At 30.8% G+C, this 18,616-nt stretch overlaps 1 protein-coding gene across 5 annotated transcripts in view; it reads left to right on the top strand.

Annotated features, from left to right (window-relative positions):
* Positions 1 to 308: 308 nt before the first annotated feature.
* LOC128186905 (uncharacterized) overlaps positions 309 to 18,616 on the top strand; it is an 82,346-nt gene continuing 64,038 nt past the window's right edge. For all 5 annotated transcript variants that reach the window (XR_008244002.1, XR_008244000.1, XR_008243997.1 and 2 more), the window contains exon 1: positions 309 to 436. The gene's annotated coding sequence lies outside the window, so the exon portion shown is untranslated. The remainder of the gene's footprint in view (positions 437 to 18,616) is intronic.

The following is an 18,616-nucleotide window of genomic DNA, read 5'->3' on the forward strand; positions in this document are numbered from 1 at the left end:
GTGGATTGATTTGGCACTAAAAGTTCCTCAGAGACCCATTAATAAGTCTACATGCATGTTTAACATGCTGATCAAGCTACAACGTACACACTGAACGATACATGGATATGAGCGAACAAGACATAACTGAAAACATACTATGGAAAAATCATTTCGTGAGAGACAGAAAAAAAAGAAAAAACAACATTGCACCATGTGAAGTTGGTAAAACATGTAAATATCACAGAATTATGGCACAGTAATTGTGGAAAAGAGTGATTTGAAGCGAGAAGGTTCTCTCATCAATATATCTTCGATATTCCCCATCAGCAAACACCACCAATTCATTGCTCTTTTTCTGCATGTCGACATGTATGGACGGACGCCGTTTTCTGTTGTATATCTACAAAAGAAAAAGTGCATTTAAAATGAAGCAATGGATATACTTTCTTATCATGTAAGTTACTTTTACATTAAGTTATTTTTGCATGGTTTTATCATTAATATGAAATATCTTCACTCGCATAAGATTATTTTTTGCTCTCATCATTTTATTGAGTACATACTTTTGAGATCCATATGTCCTCTTATATGCTTAAAAAGCTCCAAAGAAATTCAAATTTCTGTTTAAAGTCTTCGAAAAGAACATAGGTAAGTTGCGAATCGACAACTAAAAGAATAATTGAAGAGACTCTTTGTCCAGTAAATTCACTGTCTATGTCATCTCCAATTTCTCTTAATCGTCGGGCAACATCGCGTATAACATTTTTCTGTTCAGTTTCAATTGCCAGCAGATTTTTTGGTTCCATTTTGTGTTGTCTAAATAGTTGCAATCAAACATTGGTGTCCAAACAACTGCAGAGTGTTGATGGTAGGGTATCGATGGTTAATTGATATTGGAAGGACTTATATATTGGTTGACTAACCTGACCCATTGCAAAGTCTTCGGCGATTGGTTAGAAATTTAGGTCAGTAGCCTAAAACTCTGTTACAAGCAAAATCAGCCTTATAGTACTATGGGGTTGACGACCTTAAAAAAGTGTAGGATAGAGCTAAAAAAGAAATAACTATGCATCACGTGACTCTTGTTCGTTGAATCATTGGTTATATTTAGAAGTATTAGCATATGAATATAATGTCTCCCGAATTCATTTCAGAAAAATGTTAGTTTTTTGTTATATATTTAGAATTATATGAAGACATGTCTCCAGTATTCATTTCACAAGGGTTTTGTATAAACAATTTGTATTATATTTCTAAAATCAACTATTACATTTTTTCTATCTTTTATGCTTACAAGCTATATTATTTAAAAAGGTAAAACACAGCACAAGTTTGATAAAATGAAAAGAAACTAGTGAATTACGTATTAAAGAAGAAAGTGTCATTTGCACCTGTTGAAAGCAGACGGGACTTGTGAGGTCATTGATCTTCAGAGGTGTGAAATGACCGCCGCATTATGTCCTGCAAAAATCTAAACCCTATTAGTCGTATTTAATAACACTTTTACATTCATTGTTCACATACGGCTGTTCAACTTCAGGTGTTAATGTATTGCTATTGTTGCACCTTTCTGACACGATTTTAAACACCTTTAATTGGTTTATCCATTCATAAAGATGTTGATCTTTTAATCATACAGGAACTTAGTCAGAATAGTGGCTTGAACGACATATCACTAATGCATTTCTTATGGTCAGATATTCTAATCTACAAAAATAGAAAGAACCGTTAACGATTCATAACGTGGACAATGCCAATGGTTTTGGGTAAACCTAAAAAGAAACATCTTCAATTAATTAATTCAAATAATAAATACTTCTAAAATTCTTGTAAAATGAAATACTGGTGATGAATTTAAAATCAAATGAATTATAAAATAATGATGAATTAACTTATCCATATAATATATATACCTATGGCGTCTCTATTAGAAATCATTTTACATTTGTAATAATTGTTAAAAGTAAAGGTTCTGGCTGAAAATTATCCTACAAAAACAGTTGCACGTTAATATTTTTAACAACAATTTGAAAATTTGGTAAAAAAAAAATCTCACAACAACCCTTTTTTGGGGAATTTCAAATTATATTTAATTAAAACCTGTTAGTTTGTAATGGCAAATAAAAGTAAATATTTTTGAACGAAATTTTTTTGAATTACAACCAAAAAGAAAATAAAAATAAATAAGAGGCTAATTCTTTAATGGACACATTTGAAACTGTTTATTTTGAACTAGTTATGCAAATTATATTTTGTTTTAATTATGTAAAAAAATATCTTCTTTCTAATCATAAAACAAAGGGGCGTCGAGCCTTCTTCCATTTCAAAATAGCATGTTCTCGGGAAGAATTCTGTTAAGATTGATTTAGCCTTCCATTCGAAAATGCCAAAATAACTAAAATGGGGACAAATTGGAAAAGAGCTATGTCCTTTAATCATGTTTCCCGCTAAATGCCGACGGTCGACACATACCAAACTTCATTAGGAAAAATCGACTTCGGCTAAAGTCTGGAAGTTCTATAATAAAGGAACAGAAAAAGCTGCCAATCTTTTAATCAAATCCTCGGATTTCCCGACTCGTCTTAGTGATGCGAGCTAACGCATCAATTAGAAGATATCAGCGAGAATCTCGTGAAAACTCACAAGAAAAGGGTACTGACCACAGCTTTATGCGATCGATGCGACTTCATTTACAGGATCAAATTGGGTCTTCCTGGCAAAATTGATTGCGAAGCGTTACATTGATGTCCCATCGTTTAATTCTAGGATATAGATTTCTACGGCCATCAATTTTGTTCCTATCATCTGTTGAAACTATATGTTTAATATTTGTAAACAAATAGAGATAACAAATTTAAGTTGTTTTTAAATTTCAAACTTTGATAAACGACAGAAAAAATTATTTCCGTATATTATGACTTGTTTAGGGTAAAAAAAAAAGTGACGTGCAATATTCCACAGTTTTGCACAATATTCATATTATCATTGGAAACTCGTTGTAACAATGTACATCTATTTAAAAAAACCCACAAATCTTAAATCATCAAATCAGTAACAAAGCAAGAAAAAGTAATTACAAAGATGTCATTTCACAGCTGCCCAGGGAAATCTTAATGATCATCTTGATAAAAAAGAATTAATGTGAACAGTAGTCTTGCTATGAAGAAATGTACATTATTGATGAGTATCTATCATATGTGGGTACAGAAACTGAATCGTTGGAGAGTTGCCTAATTGGTACAGGGGTCAATGATTTATAAATACCGGCCACGTCTTGATAACTATACATTGATTTTATGTACGAATTAATATCATATGTGCAAACGTTGGTAAAGTTGCATGACGGTTTATCCGTAAATGCATGATAGTTCCTGTGAGTAAATTTTTTGTAAGATACTTAAATTTGCATCATTAAATATATAACAAAAAGTTAATGGTCATTTTTCAAAACAGTATGCTCTGTTTGTAAAGTACATTTTTTTTTATTTGAAATGGCAATAACATGAATAGAATACACCAAACTTTATCAGACCAGATTTGGTGGGATTTTCTGGTTTGTCCACATCTGTAAAGAGTATGATTCAAAGTGCTGGCATTCTTACCAATGAATGCATATTTGAGCGGTCGAAATGTTAGGAATTTTACTCCCTTATTTGCAATGCAGTTTTTCTATAAACAGACATTTAAAAAAGGAATTTGGTTCTTAATTTAAATAGCATTTGATTGTAAAAGGGTTGGAGCAATGAGTGAAATCTAAATGGTGAATGAAATTTGAAATCCAAATGCATTAAACGTCACTATTTATGCTACGTTTTTATTATTTTAATCAAAAACCAGAAATTATGAACTTATATAAAATTGATAACTAATTTCAATAAAAAAAAAATGCAGACTGTATGAAAAGTTACGCACTCTATTTTGTTTTTCATTCATGCATTTTAGCACCTGCTTTTTACACGTAGTAAGAAATCGACACTGGTGGATTAATGGTTTTATTCTGGGTCATGTCGTGTTTTTAATCCAAAGCAGGTGTTTGGACAATGCAGCTGAAGTGTTTGTGTAGACCCTTACTTTCATAATTATTTTTCCTCAGGTAAACCATGAAAGCATACTTTATAAAGGTAGAAACCAAATGGTAATAATTTTAAGAAAATTAAAAATTCAAAGCAAAGGAAATTTAGTTGGTAAAATATTTGCTGCATATAAATACAACTTGTACATCTACAGTAAGTTTGTATAATTATGTTTTATTCCTATATATTAAAGTTTGTTTAACTTGCCATCCAATTTCGAAAGATTTAAAATTCATAGATGAAAATTCACATTATTTTATCACACGATGTTTTATGAAATATATAATATTCATTGCTTGTTATTTTATAATATGAATTCAATAGATTAGATCGCACTGTCTTTTAAATCTTGGTAAACTTTTAAAGAAAAAAATAAATTGACAACATCACTTATCATCTTTCTCAAAGTATTTTCATATCTTTTACATTGTATTATAAACAAGACTGATGTTACCAACATTTATGATGTTTTTGCAGATAAATTAATTAGGGTTTAATGGTCATCCTTACACTTTATTACACGTAATATCCTTTAAAAGAACAACACCATATAAAATTATATTTAAAAAAACAATAAAATTTTAGTGATAAGCTAATTGAACCTTTTCTTTACTAAATGATAGTTCAAGACTTGAATTGTTATATCTTTAAGTTTATGATAAATCTGATGAATAATTTGTTGACCATCCGGTCTCATTAAAATATTACATAGCAAACGTTTAATATGATATATAATCAAGTTTTATCTCATTGTGGGCGCGGAAAACAAGAAATAAAGTTGATGGCAATAATGAGAAAACATTTTTAAAGGCTTTACAGTCGCTTCCTATCATTTCTATAAAAACTTTGATAACCCACAAAAAATTTATTAAAGTCCTCATTTATGTGCAATGAATTATAATGGTAAATAAATAAAGACAGTACATTTATATGACATATTATGTGTAAACAAATATTAGCGTACAACACATTTTGAGGTCAGCAAACAAACAAAAATAATTTTGAGATCTCCGACATGCGAAATAAAGTTTTCTGAGATCAAATTATTTCGTAAATAATATAAATTTACCGGAATTCTGCAATTGCATTTGATTAAAAATATTCGATTAACGTTGGTTGTATATATTTGTTTCATTACAACTGTAATAATTCGCACATATGAAGGAAACTGGAATGATTCTTCCATTTCATTACAGTTAGAATCACTCTAGCAAAATTAGTTTTTCAGCACAATGCCATCCATGCTTTCACCAGTATCCATTCTGCTATATGAAAAAGTCATTTCAGACCAGTTTCCTTTGACTTGTGTTGGTTCCTAAAAGAAAAAAGACCATATCCTTCAATATCATCATTAATTCGTTAGTAAAATGCATTATAATCGACCTTTGAGTGGAATCTTCAGTACTCTTTACCTTTTATTCAAATAAGTACATCATGCCAATGGAGTTGAATAGTTTCTGCTTCCAACCGGTGAATAGGTTGTCCTTAAGATAATTTTGAATAAATTTAGACAATTCATCCTTTGATGGCGAATCTTGTTTGTTGAATTCGTCCCCTATTATTCTTAGTTTGCTGACAATTTCAAGAATGATTTTTTCCTGTTCTTCGCTGCTTTTGTAGCTTGGTGCATCATCTAAATTTGGCAACATTATCTTATCCATTTTCACGTTCTGTTTTTGGTCAATGCTATCCTTTTTCTTAACATTTGTTGCCATCTGGAAAAATTTGCATTATGCATTTGAATATAACGGTATATGTTGTTACATATATACTGGCAGAGTTTACTAAAGTATTATTTGATTGGTTGAAACAAAATTTGGGTAAGTAGTCTACTGACCTAAGCGTGAGGGATATCCCACTGCTTATTAATATCAGAATGGTACATGTTCTTGGGGTGAATGACCGATGTCTCACTTGGGATAGACGCTCCTTGCTATGCAATATTTGCAATGTCTTATACATATGCACACTCACTATTAGCTCAGCTGATTTATAAACGTTTTATTCCTAACAGATTGTACTTATAAACTGGTGTTACTTTAAAGTTTTTATTTCGTATTTGAATGCGTTGCCGATTGTGAACTTCTGATTGACAGTGCAATTATCTTTGTAGTCTACGTTGAGTTTGTATATTTTAATGATATCGCATGTTACAATTTCGATTGCCATTAGAATTTTTGGATATATTTTATAGATCCTTCAGTGTTGTTGGGGTTGACGCCACATGTTCTCATCTTTGCTAGCTAAGTGTCCGATTCGTATTTCTCATCTCCACAAAGAGAACTGTGTTGTTAGGTTCTCAAATATATCCTTTCCTTGATTGTTATTTATTGTTGTTATTTTTTATTCTTTGACCAGGTGTTACGATCTTTAAAACGTTAATCTTATTAATTTCAAATTACCTTTTGGAGTCTTTAGTACCTTCTCACAAGATCATTCAACTTCAAATGCAATTAGATTAAACCAATGCCTTTTTTTGCTTTCTAGTATTTTATTTATTCATTAAATCAAAAATACATTTTCGACTAAATAGGAATACGCCTTTGTTTCGTTTTGTGTTTGAACTGGTGTGTGCTTAATATCAAACGTTTGAGAAAATGTTAGAGGACGTATAATCAATTGAATAGCAATGACTCCATTGATCTGGGAGATGGCCCAGCAAAGAAATAATCCAGATTTAATATCATAGCTTATTAAATACAGAATTATCAATTTGCATCCCCAGGTCTGAAACGTGAGGCCAGCGTCCGTCGGAAATAGCAATATACATTATTAACTAGATCTTCTGATATGGTGGGAATGTCCTTTTTCAGTAGGATTCGTTATATCTATAATATAACTTAATATGATTTTGGCTTATAACTTTTTTGGTTAATTTTATTGTTTGCTATGATTTATGCACGTCTTAAGACAAAATAAAATACAAGATAAACTTTACACACATATTAGAAACATTTAGTGATAATTTCTAGCACATTTTACTACTGGGCGATGTTAAGGTGGAATAACACATCATCACAAAATAGCTGACCACTAGTCAAAAACGACATTTTGTTTTATTAGAACGATTTTATAGACAGTTATACGTATCAAGCTCCTAAGCCTAGTAGATAAAGCGCCGAACTTGTAAACCGTACATTCCGAGAAACATATGTACAGTTTATTTGTCATTATATCTTCTATTATTTTCCACCTTAAAGTGTATTCATGGCGTGAAATATGTAAAGCAGTAAATATTTTTATTTAGAATTATTTTGCAAAAAAGAATTCAGAAGAGTTTAAATGATGGCGTGTTGTTCAATGTTCATCTCATCCTGCTGTGACAGTGGTTATTAGGTTTCTACAGAAAATATCCCAATAATTGGGCGGTTTCCTAGATCAATGATCTAACGCGATGACTAGGAACACACATTTATTAACGTTATAATGAATTCAAAGAAATGTCATTCCGTTCAAATGATAGAATATGTTTAGCATAGATCGTTATCGTATTAAAATGCACCATCTCTTTCATGATATGTTACTAAAGAATAAAATAAAACACCTGTTGTTGAAATATGTTTACATTGTACATGATGCGCATGTTGCTGATTTTAATGCAAGATTCTGTCAGCAATTCAATGATTATTTAGCTGATATTTTTTTTTACTCTTGTTTGTGTATGTAGAGGGTATGTTTATATATTTTTGCAAAACACTGGGGTTTGTTTTTGCCCCGTGCAATAAAAATTGAAATCTAAATCTCGTATTAGCGAGATACATGTTAGTTTATTTGCTTTTTTTAAAAGATAGCAGGCAGGGAAAATATTTTGAGGCATTTATTTGATCGTGTATGAGTCTAACATTTCAGATTTAAATTCAGATTTTGCAGTCAAAACTGATATCTTTCGTTGTTATTTTTGGGAGTTGATTTTTAATCAACTCTCCTATGCAGTCACTCGGACAAACCGAAAGTGAAACAGTGTTTGGACCTCAGCACAAATCATTGTTCCTGACAAGACTTAGTTCTTGAAAATAATTGATGAATTCGATGTAATGTATGCTAAAGCATTGTTTTTCAAGGAAACTTATTTACAAATACCTTAAAAATAGTCAGATTTTAAATGGTACGAACAATTTAAATATTTTTTGTAGTCGTATGTATTCCTACGCCAGAGTTCAATATAGTCTCGTTCAACTCGACGCTCGGCTGTCTCTGTAAACCCTTCTCGGAGATTTACGGTGTCAGCCGAGCGTTTGGTTGAACAAGACTAGAGTTCAATATTGCTTGGATCCATACAATTTTCGAGAAATATTTCTACCACTGATACATAGTTTGGTTGTATTAATTTTATCTTTAAATATTATTCAACATGGTTCATATGGAGGTTTCTCGACATTCTTGTCGAAAAAGTTCAAAAATTCATATTATAAAAATATGCGTAATTCAAATTACAAACTACGTATACATGTACTTGTCATGCAAAATAACATATCATTGATTTTGAAATAAATAAACATCGACAAAATCAACTCCCGTCAGTTCTTCAGTACTTTGATTTGTTATTGTTATTAATTTGTATCAATTTTTCTGCTTTTGCATAGTACATATCAATTTCCTGTGTTAACGAAACTTTTTAATATAGATGAGTAAACTTTACAATAAAGTATTCTAAAAGCAGCAAGCGTTTGTAACGACATTAAAACACAATACTTGTAAATCGTCGCATCATTTACTTATGAAAAATGTGTTAGTTTTGAGTGTGTGTGTTTTGGGAGGAGGGGGTTTGATTCTTTTGGGGGGTTGTATTTCTTGGCTCCTGCGTCGATTGCGAGAATTATTTTCAATGAGGTATGCTTTACAGATTTTTGTCTTACATGTGTTAGGTACAGGATGGGTTAGCATATACAGGCTTGTTAATGCTAAACAATCTTACAGTATCTACTACAATTTTTCGCTTTTTTGTTTTGGTAATTCATTAAATAACGTATTTTTTTTACTTGTAAATCTTACAATGTAGCAGAAAATATTTTAGAGTTCACTCAACTCCTTATCTCATTCTCATTTTTATGTATCATTTAATATCCTACTGCATATAAACGCTCTTTTTTTCAAAAAATGTCATCTTATTTTACACAGATACCAATTTAGAAAAGTAAGTTTTCCTAGTTATTTTTAAATGTTGGAACAATTAAACATATTTACTAATTAAAGAGTTAAATTGTTGATATAACTCTACGAACTTGTTGAAATTAAAGGCATTCATTTTCAATTACTTAAAATGGAAAAACTCTTTAATATTCTTTGTTATGCCCTGTCGCGTGTGAGTGTACGCTAGTTAAATAAAAGCCATCATACCCACTTGTAGTTTAATAAACTTAACAAAAAAAACCACAAATATTACGATAATCGGCTAATAATATTTAAACCACAGCGTATACAATATACATGTGAAAGTTCACGGTTATAAAGAGACATTTTATGATCATATTGACAAATATTGTAGGAAAAATGTGGATTGCTTGAATTCCCCTGACCGATGAAAAAGTACGCAACCAACATATTTTAATCATTGTCATTAGCATGAACTTACTTCTTATCAAGTTTTCATAATACTTACAAGCATTAAATTTTTCAGATTTTTTTTTTTAAAAATTAGTTCTATGACCAAAATATCAGCCTTTCTACACACAATTTCAAAATTTCGTCCTAGGGCCAACAGATATATATGCCCCACAATGTAATACTGTTTCTGACCATGTGCATTAAGAATTTGATATTTGAATAGTGAGAATCGATGTTATTAGCTTATTGGGAGGAAGGATATCCCCCGTGTCGAATGATACATATTTTGTAGGTGACTGACCCACTGAATCTTTCAGGGATGAATACTTCTAACGTTGTTGGTATTGTGAACATGGATTTCATCTTAATGTATATGTTTGATATTTATGTATGGCTATCTTTAACTGATGTGCATTCATTACAAGCGCGTTTGGAAAGAAAGAAATGGGATAATTGTTGGTTAAGAAAGATGAATAAGTCTTGACAAGTTAAATTTCTCATTGATTCTTTTCTTTCTTTCTTTTTTTTTGGGGGGGGTGGGTGGGGGGTTGGGGGCGGTTTAGCATACGTTAATAGCAATTTAATCTATCAAGATATGAGTAGTTTATAAATATGCAAAAATTAATTTTATCATAAGCTGAAAAGTATCATTTGTGTGTTTATTTAGCATTTATCTTTCACTGATATATCCTAGCATGATTCCTTTGTTTTGATTTTTTTTCTAAAAAAAAAAAAGATAATAAACAACCAACATCAAAATATGATGTTATATTAAACGAAGTAATAAATAACATATCATACTCTGAACACATGAAAATATTCTAAAAGCACTCACTTTGTGCTGCTACAGTAAATGAAGAACATGGCGCCTTCGTGCGAACTAAATAGCGTGTTGTACATTTCGTGTCAATGATTATTAGGCTTATAAAGCTAATATTCTATATCTATAACATGCATAATCTGAAATACTTATGATCAATCACAATGTTGTGAAAATGTTGTTCACCTCTACCTAAAGTCATGTAGAGTTTTATCCTTTCAACATAAAAGATCGTATTTTGCTTGTTTTAAAATAAATGTTCTCATTTTATAATAACCAGTAGTTTTTTCTCTAAATATGTAGCTGATTGCATTTTTTAATGGTTAAAAAATAAAAACTGTCCGTTTTTGTCAAATATTTTATAGTCCAGAGGACGCCGAGGACCATACAATACAAACAGAATTGGCAGTAAGCTTAGAACTTACTTCAAACATTTTTTGTTAATCCATTGCTTATGAACAGTTTTTACGATCGCTTTTGCTTCATTCCATTTACATAGCATTATCAAATGAGTAAACAATAAGCGCTAGTCCAAAATAGCTCATTTAAGCTGAGGATATGTATGTTAGGGCCGAGAACTCTCTGATATTGTTTTCATACAGAAATGTTTGAGGCATATATCGTACTTAAAAAACAGTCATTGAATTTCATTGTTGATATACCTGAGACAGTCAGATTTTGAAGGATATAAGTACTGTAACCATTGGTAACGGTCTGATATTAAGAAGCTCACTAATATTGGACTGTCGTAGGTAAAATTTTAGACGGCTGGGTCAAAGGAATGGCATCACAGCAGTGTTTTAAGAAATATCTAACACATACTTTTAAATGATCACAAATTGATTCATAAATGCAGAACATTTTTTATAGTTTATAGGCGATAAACCTATAGGGCTTACGTGTAACACTTCGTGATGTCTTGCATATTGTACAGTATGTCATTAGACTACTGACATACATTGTAGCCAATCAAATTGCAGTTAAAAAAGCCGAAAATGACGAAAAAATATGATATAATTTAGCGTCAAATTTGTTTTCAGCTTGATATTCTGGATATATTTTCGGAAGTAGCTTATAAAATCGTCTGTAAACCAACCTTTATTCGCATGCGAGAAATATTTGTGAGAACTGCAAGAATCTAGTCGTCGCCAGTATTACTCGCCGCAAAATATTCTTTGCTGTATTGCTGTATAACAGCTTAAGTGTGAATAAAGCTTGCGAACAATTGTAATCACAAACCTGTTTATCTCTGTTAAGGTAACTCCATACTGGTAAAATTCTCTGATGAAAGTTGAAAAACCGAACTGATTTCAACTTAATAGACTTAAATTTCATCAATTGTTAGAAAAAGTATACATTCATCACACTTTTTGATATGCCAGACAAACATAAACTAAAGCATATTTTAGCATCAGAAAACCGTATTTTTTTTGGTTAAAAGTAAAATTTTTGCAGGCAGAAATTTGTTTATCTTGTTTAATTTTAATGTCAACTTTATCAGAAAACTACACTACAAAAATATTTTAAAACTAATCGTTGGGATAAGAAAAACTATGGCATTTAGACATACAACTGAAAGAAAGGTCAGAAAAAGAGTTATTTCCCCTTAGCATCGATAAAATATATAAAAAATTGGAAATTTCGGATAAAATTAAGCTGCGAAAATATCTTGAACTTAACAGTATTTCTAATTACATCTATGTGATTATATTCACATAAAATAAATAAAACTATCTTGCACAAATTTTAAAGACCTCAAAGTTTTACAAAAAAGTATGACATCACAGAACAATGGATCTACTTTAAATCGCGAAATTAAATTGTCGCGGTTTACAGTTTTGGATTTTTGTGAAAATCAAATTAATGTGCAATTCTATTTAACGACTGTTTCTGGTTTCTTCAAAATATGCCCAATTTCTTACAACAAATGCATTTTTAAAAAATCACGGATTGGTTGTCCTGGCTAAGTTTAAGAACGCAGTTTTGTCGTGACATAAAATGTACGGTGTCGAACATCTCACATCGTTGAATCTGGCTTAGAGGGTTAGTGAACCCTGGCAACATGCTGTGAGAAAATCACGGTTGTATAAAACCAATCTCTTAGCAAGTTTTCTCATTGATTATAATTGTTATATTTAACGTACCGTACAAGGCATTGTGCATCATTTATATGAATCTGGATAGAGCTTTCTCATATTTTATTAAAGCTCGGATTTTTCGAGCTGTTTACGACCCCTTGCACTTAGCAATGTAACAACGTATGGATATGTAATATATCAACTTCTATTCACACGTTGGTTTAGATATTTGCTGTTCAAGACAATGTATATTAAATAAACCTTCGTGTTTCTATAGTTAAAATAGTAGAATACTGAACGTTGGTGTAGATATTGCTATTCAAACAATTTTAATTAAAATCATTTTTTTTTCTTTCAAGAGTCAAAATGGTTGTTTCTCGAAGTTTTAGTCACTTAATTTAGGAAATTATTTGTATTTGTATGAAATACTTGCTATTTTTAAAGCCAAAATAAAACATTATGCACTGACGGCAAGTGAACCATTTCCGACCATTAAAAGGAAACCTATTTGTTTGCATTTCGGTTAAAGCTTTCAAGTTTTTGCGAACATTTAATATTATTTATTTTGTTAAAAAAATGTTCTTGGTGGAGAGAGCATTCCACTTTACAAAACAGTCTGCTCAACTTCTTTGCAACATCGCACTGACGATTAAAATATGTTCACACTAAATAAAACTAAAAGATTTCAATACATACTTTGTCACATCTATTTAGAATTAGATACAATATTTCCTAAATATAAAGGTTAATTATCAACTAGAACAACATCAGTAAAACAACACAGTTCAAACATTGTGAACGGTTTAATAGATTCATTATTTAAAATACAATACACCGGTTGCGTCATTATCATTGAGTTACTTTTTTATAGATTCTTCTGAATCTCACCCACCGGAAATATATCACAAAATATCACAGTTATCGTGTAAAAATTAAGTCTCATTTAAAAATTGGAGAACACTTATGGCACAATTTTTAGTCCTTATAATTCTATACACCATAAATCTCGGTTCGAGTACCACAGGGTCCTTCTTTCTATTTCTGTTTATTCATGGAATGTCTATATGGCATTTGTTGTTCCTCTTCCTCCTCAGCTTTTTAATTTCTTATTTGTCCGGTAAGCTAGCACATGTTTTTTTTTTATTCCAGCCATTTCGTAACACTTGCTACGTCACCAAATTTGTCTTTCATTCGTTTAAACAGAACAGTCTTAATGCAGTCTTTCATCATGTGAGATAGTTCCATTTTGAATGGTGCATTTTTATTGAATTCGTCCCCGATTTTTCTTAGTTTTGTTACAATTTCTTCAACAAATTCTTCATCGGTTGTGTTTGAGTCTGCACTCAATTGCAGAGGTTTTACAGTACATTTATTCATTTTGATCATCTTTATATCAGATCATGTGTTGTTTCGCATAGAGTAAACCTCTATTGATACATACTAGATGCCGACTTATTTATACACCCAGTCCGTCAGATTTGCGCAAAGCTTCAACATGATTGGCTGTTCTGAAATTGGGTCAGTGGTCTAATGCCCTACTGGACAGAAAATGTGGAAGATGCATTGCAGGTTGAAGACCTCTAAGGTTGAAAGCATGTCCTGGTATAGACTGGATATTTTACATCTAAGCCTTGTTATGCTAAAAGTACTCTATGTATAAGTTACCAGAGGCAAAGATCAGTTAAGATATTGGTCAGATTGAAAGTGTTCGATATCCGTTCTTAAAGTGAAGTTTAAAAATATTACAGTTGATCGTTTATTTCCTCTACTATCCTCAACAAAAAATATGGAACAAACATTTTGTTGGTTAAAATTTCATTAATCTCAAGCGGGAGTTTTATAAACTACTACACCTTTTTTTTTTTTTGGGGGGGGGGGGTGTTCATTGATGGCAGCAATTGTAGTAATATATTCATTAACGTATGTGAGTTTTTACATCAATCGTATCTCGTCATTGGAATAAATGTTTCAAAACGTTATTAATCATGATTTGTTCTCTGGTTGTTTGATATCATATTTCAATATTAACGTTGTTCAAATTAGGGCATTCACTACTCAAATTCCACATTGTTTGCTTTAATTGAAGTGATCATTTTCTATATATTACAATGAGTATAATTCAAAATGTCAGACTATAAGGTTCAGATCAGATTACATGTTCCAGTAAGGTAGGCAATTGTTCGATAGATTACTTCACCGGACTACATGATGCATATGGTCAATGCCCTACCTATTTATACTTACGTGTACCTGCTAACGGCGTTGGAAGACAGAGCTCTGGTAATTAATCGGACAGCTTCATCTATATCCATATTCTAATTTATTTTATCGAAGTTACAGATGAAGATTTAATCTTTAGTATGGCTCATGAATACTATTCATTATCATCGTAACATTTTAAATATCAATCCATCAAATACAAACTGTATAAATATATTATGTTTAAAAGTAATGTCTTCAATTGTTTTAGGATATATGAAGAACGATAAAAAAAAATTTGGCGAATACGTATGTTGTAGTTTTCCTCGTTAATTTCAAAATAGATTATAAATGGACAAGATCAACAAGAAATGTTGTTCTTGGTGTATATATTTATTTGTAATTTTTCTATGACAGCACTCAAATATGTGTGCTTATAACAATAATAAAATGACAGAATAATCATTTTGAACCCTTTAAACAAAATACCTTCAAAAATTAAATGTTGGAATTGTTTGACTTTAATTAAATTATAGAATCCTAATGGCAATTTCGTTGTTTTCAAAGAAAAGTGAGCATTGAGAAATAAAACTTGTGTTTGATATATCCTAGAAAATGAAATATCAAAAGTGATTAATCAAGGAAAAGGCAACTGTACTATACATCATAGAAATTAATATTTACATTGAAGCTTTCAAGAAAAACAAAGGAAATCAATCCAATATTGACCTAAAGTTTTAACAAACACTGAATATCTCTAATAGTTAATTTGATAATGGATTAGAGATGTTTGCGTGCGCCGAGATCCCTCTCAAGTTATTCTAGTGGTAAAGGTTCAAGCCTTCGTTAAGCTAATATTCATTGTCTTTAATGAAAGCTCTTGTAGTTCTGATGTTAATAACCTATACATTTTAGATTATAAAAAATGGAATTTACCGGGAGAGAAACTTGGTTGGTACGTGATCAGATCTTCTGAGAAGCACTTCGGGGTTCACAGAATTTGATCATGTGAGGAACCAAGTTCATATCCCGGTGAACATTTTGTATTGCTGTTTATTTCTTAAATAAACTCAGTCATTTTTCAAATTTGTTCATTCAGGGGTTTGGATAGTAGCACAGTTGTCTATTTGATACTTGTTATTCAACAAACTTTGGCATTTTATTTTTCATCAAAGATATGAAAACATATTGAATAACATATGAACATATGAAATTATGAACTTTATAACCCTATTACAATGATAGCTCACCAACGAAAATATTGTCTTTTTTACAAAAAAAAATATAAGTATTGTTTTAACATTTTCTACACAAAACCTCCAACAATAAGAAATGCTTAAGGCATTTTCCGACAAGAATGCAAAATAAAAAAAGTGTAACCACTAGACAGAAGAAACAGTTTAAGTATTAAAACAGATTTTAAAACATTTTGTACTGACACTTTTTCTACTTCATATGATATAGTTCTTGTCCGCACTTTCTAAATGAGGTTGAAATATCTCATTTCTATCAGGAAAATACAAAAAGGTTTTTTAACATGTTTAGTAAAATTTAGGCGCATACCTACATGTATATGGATTAGAAAGCCTTGTGGTCATTTCCAAAGAAAATGATTTTAATTTTAATGCAACATAAACTAGTCAGTAAATTGTATAATTTTTTTTAAAACTTAAAACAAAAATTATTATAAAAATCTTATTTGATTGTACTCGACAGTGCATTGTATCAGACCTCTGATAGTAGGTCCCACCCATCTCGAGCTTTGGCAGATACCAGTAGCGCTGGTGAATATTTTGAATGATCTTGCAATATCTGACCTTTTTATTTTTTACTTATTAAATTTATGCTATTTTTTTTTATTCAAATGTCCAATTATAATGCATGTCATTCTAAATATATACCAGGTGTATTGCTCTCCCGCAGAGTTAAATCAAATATTGTTAGTATGATGACTTAGGTCAGAGGTCCTACTAGATACTACATCTGAGTCAAGAACTGATGCATGCAATGCAGGTTGATGACCACTACAATGGTTTTTGGGTATCATTGAAAGTTATAATGACTAAATTTTATTGTTTTTGTATGTGTGTTATTAACGTTAACGAAGTTTTTTGTAAAAAATATAATTTATAAAAGATATTAAACTTAAATAAAGGTTTTTGTATGTTCTAGTAAAGAATTAATTTCCATAGAAATCAAGCATACACATTATTACTTTAGTACCTTTTTGTATATATTAATCACAAATCATTAACTCCTAAGTATAGTTAATACAACATGTTTCCCAATCACAAACCACCAAACCAGCAATTAAAATTGCAGGTAAATATTAAAGAACATGATTTAAAAATACTTTTATTTTGATATTCTTATATACAAAAAAAAATTCTTCTTTTTGAAATTCATTGAACATCATAATCATAGTGAAAGTCTTAAGCATGTTTGTATTCATGTATGTTGCAATATAAATATTCCATGTTGGTTGCAACTCTATAATCATCGATAATAAACAATGCTTTAGAAAAAAAAACTTTTCTTCATAAACAATCAAATGAGGTGCATTAAATAAATGATATTACTTTTTTTATGTATGATGATAACCAATCTACATTTTTAAAATTTTAAATTATTCATTTCTTTATCACTATAAAATTTAAAAAAAAAAAGAATTTGGTTGTATGATATACTTTTTTTCTATCATATACTTACATGTATATGATAATATATATTTATTTAACTACATTTAAGACAAAAGGAAAGAAATCAACAGTTGCAATACATTTATTAAAACAAAACGATAAAATACATTTCACCGGTAAAAACAATACCGTTGTAAATTTCAAATAAATTTTACATAATCTTGTCTGACATATTGCAAACTCTTGAAGTTCAGATTTACAGCAAAACTCATTGTAAAGTTGGATATAACAATATTTTTAATGAACTGAGTGTGTCACCGGTTTTTCTCCTTGCCTGCGAGGTTACGTGAACTGTTTCTGTAGTGATTGCACTTATCCTTTTCGTATCTTGGCTTTAGTATCATCTCAACCAGCATCTAGTTCATTCCATCCATTCCACAGCATCCATCAAATTGGTTAATGCAATTTACAGGAATATCAAGACGTTTGATGTTATTTAGCAATTTAGTCAATCTATCAAATATTCCTATCATACTTATGGCATTTTTCTCAAATTTTGAACATCGTGGGGGATGAAAAAATTTTCTCTCCATTTTAAGGTGGAGCGTCATCTCCTTGTTTTTGTTTAAGGATATTCATTAGTATTCCATCAGTCAACAATATTTTCATTCTATCCAGCCTATAACATTCATGTAGCTGGCCATTTCACCAAGTTTTTCCTTGATACGCTTTCGCAGAACAGCCTTTATGCAGTCTTTCACTATTTGGGATAGTTCCGTTCTTAAAGATGCATTTTCATTAAATTCGTCTCCGATTTTTCTGAGTTTCATAACAATTTCCTCAACAAGTTTGTCTTCATCAGTATTGCTTACTTCTGTACTTGCATGTGAAGGATAAGCAGTACATACATCCATTTTGATCAGCTTTGTATCAGATGGTGTGTTGTCTTACACAGAGTTATAACCTATCGATACATACTGGATGCTGGCTTATATACATAACCAGTCCATTATGCTTACGCGAAGCTCCGATATGATTGGCCACTGAGTAACTAGGTCAGTGGTCTAATGCCCTACTGGACGGTAAATCTGACTTTAAAAAGTAGTACATGTATTGCAGGTTGATGACCGATGGGGTTGAAAGTATGTCCTGGTATAGACTGAATATATCTAAAAATAGGTTTGTTTTCTACTAAGGATTCTTCCGGTATGAGCTATTAGTTGCCAATGTAGATATGAATACCGTCTGTTTGGATTGTGTTCGATTTACAAGGATCTTTAC

The sequence above is a fragment of the Crassostrea angulata genome, chromosome 6, assembly GCF_025612915.1.
Source record: "Crassostrea angulata isolate pt1a10 chromosome 6, ASM2561291v2, whole genome shotgun sequence".
Lineage (NCBI taxonomy): Eukaryota > Metazoa > Mollusca > Bivalvia > Ostreida > Ostreidae > Magallana > Magallana angulata.